Below are 3032 nucleotides of genomic sequence, written 5' to 3' on the forward strand. Positions count from 1 at the left end.
GTTCCACGAGAGCAACCCCACATGCCGTCGAATGCCAAGATCATGGATGCCATTATCGGTCTCACTGCATCTATTGAGGAGCTTAAGACCTCCATCCATGGTGAGATCAGGGAGCAGGCCTCCTCATCTTAGGCCAGGCATGATGCGTTCTACGCCGAGTTCATTGAGTTCGAATTTGATGTGAGGGCGAACTTCCACATACTCAGTGAGCGCCCGAGAGACATGAATGATGAGGACATTAGCAAGGATCAGATGGAAATGAGTGGTGATGAGGATGACAAGCATGATGATGGGGAGACGTAGAGGTGAGCCTTGGAGATCAACTGCTTGTTTATTTTATCTTATCTATCCTATCCTTTACATACATATATTTACATTTGGGGTATGTAATAACTTAACAATTTTTATTTTACTTTTCAGCTATACACTTGTCGCGACATCTCGGACCTGTAGACCACTTTGGCACAAGTACGGCGGCAAACTGGGAAAAATGGATATGAATTTTGAAAATAATATTTTTTATGGAAAACATGGTGTGATGGAGTTGCCACTAACCGTTTGGAGTGTGGTTAGAACACTTGATTACTACCCCGTTAGGGGTAGAATCGGTCTGCGTTACCAGAGTCGGGCTCGGGAGTATGGTTACACAAGGGGAAGGTATTAGCACTCCCTACACGCTCGTTCTTATGAACGCTACCTAATTAATAAAAAATTATCCCAAAATAAATTTAATAAGCCTTCTTATCTTAATCCCTGAAAAGTGTGAAGAAAATGTACAAAATAAAATATTAAATAGATATTCCCTCAGAACTGGGGCATACCGTACTCTGAAGAGCTCATGCCTTCCTTTTAAATCATAGGGATGGAAAATCGAAAAAATAGTTTACAAAAATACACTCCCGGGATTTTGAAATCTTTAGAGAATTTTCTAAGTGAAAAGTAATATTCCGGTTGGTTTTTGGAATTTGTTCAGGATGGAAATGATTTTCTTCGGCTAAAAAAAATATTTTTGTGATTTTTTTTCAAAGTGTGGGAACATTTTTGTGATTTTTTCAATATTTTTCTCGAACTTCAAAATAATACAAATAAAATTAAGACAAAAACAATGGAAGTCAAAGTTTGAAAATATTTTTCGAATTTTCTAAAATTTTTGTGAATTTTCCAACATTTTATGATTTTGTGAATTTTGGAACTATTAAAATAATAAACAAATGAAGTAAAGAAAATCGGTGCGAACCAGTTCGGGAAATGATGAACCGATCAAACGTTGACCGGTTAAGGGGAAAAACCAGTTTAAGGTCAAAAACCAGTTTAAGGTCTTGGTCGAGACCAATGGGTTTAGAGTAGGTCCATTAACTCGAGCATGGATGTTGAATGCATGGATGTGTGTACCTATGCATGAAGTGGGTTGCATGCATGTATGTGCATGAGTATATGAGTGTGTGTCATGCATGTACGTGCATTGGTATATGAGTGTGTGTATTGCATGCATGTACATGCATGAGTATGTGTGTGTATGAGTATGCTTTTTAGTGTGTGTGAGTGATTTTAAATTAGTGTGTTAGTAGTGTGTGTGCAGGTGTGTGTGCAAGCGTGGGTTAGTGGTGTGTGTAACGTGCAGTGAGGTGAGTGTGTGTGTAGGTTAGTGGGGACGTGAGTGGGTGTATGCAGGTAGTATATGATAACAGCGTATGATAAAAAAACTTTTTCAACTGCAAGATTGAATCAGACAAGCAACCAGAACGGTACTACTGTATCCGCTACATCACACAAAACAGTAAGCCATGCAAACCTCAATGCAGCTTGGTAGGTAATAAATTATATAAGCAAAGAGGATTTAGACAAATAGATAAGTAATATACACAATAAGAAACCAAACACACATAATACTCACAGAACTCACGCAGAGAGGATGAGGGGAGCTGGATTGTGGGCGTACTTGGAGTATAGCTGGCTTGCAGCTGTGGGTGACCGCGAGTGAAGATAGCTGCGGCTGCTGCCGGAAAGGTTGAGACACAGAGAGATGCAACCGGATGAGGAACGCCGAAGAGTACTAGCCGAGAGAAGGCAACCGAAGAAGAACATATGGCGCCGGAGATCCGAGAGACGACCGCAGAGATGAACGGAGAAGACGAGGGGTACCGGACGGTCGTGAGTTTGAACTGAGCGAAGCCGGAGATGACAGGTGAGAGCAAAGATATCACCAGCTGGACCTGAGCACGAACAGAGAGCCAACACCGAAGAGATGAGCTGATATGGGAGCGTTGGAGAAGATGGATGAGACAGTGGAGGTTCGAACGGCACGAGATGGAGATGGAGCAGTCATGAAGGGCTGCTGGAATTGGTGATGATGACCCGAAAGAGAGTGAGAGCGAGCGACGACTCCAGAGTTGGTGGCTCGTGAGTGAGGCTGAAGAGACAGAGAGTGAGCGATTGTGTGTCCGTTTGTGCTCATGTGAGGGACTCACGTTCGCGAATGGGGTCCCGCGTGGACCATAGGCCTGAGAGAACAAGAAACAGAGGTTCGTGCCACTGGGATTGTAACGACAAAGAGAGGTTCAGGCTGCGTAGATTGAGATGACGCTGCGACAGGATTTAGCTGGCAATGCGGTTGGAGGACAGGGTCAGGAAGACGAGGTTAAATATGGACTTTGTCTGTAATAACCTAAAAACGGTTATACAAGATTAGTGGAGTGATTAATTTGACGTATATGGAGTCTAAAGAAGGTTAAATAAGTATTATTTTAAAAAAATAAGTTAATTAATTTAGAAAAAATACAAATTGCAAGAGTTGAGTTTCGAACGCCAAGGGCGTAGGATCTGGGTGTTAACGAGACTCTCAGTAAATCGGGTAAGAGGATAAATTATAACAGTATTTTTAAAATTACTATGTCAATTAATATGTGAAAATAAGCGTATGGTATTTTGTCTGGAAATTCTTATGATATAAATATTAGATAAATTGTGTGGCATTTGGGTAATATTAAATTGTGGCACTTTGGATGTGAAATTAATATATTATGAATATTAAA

This window comes from Malania oleifera, chromosome 11, assembly GCF_029873635.1.
Source record: "Malania oleifera isolate guangnan ecotype guangnan chromosome 11, ASM2987363v1, whole genome shotgun sequence".
Taxonomy (NCBI): Eukaryota; Viridiplantae; Streptophyta; class Magnoliopsida; order Santalales; family Ximeniaceae; genus Malania; species Malania oleifera.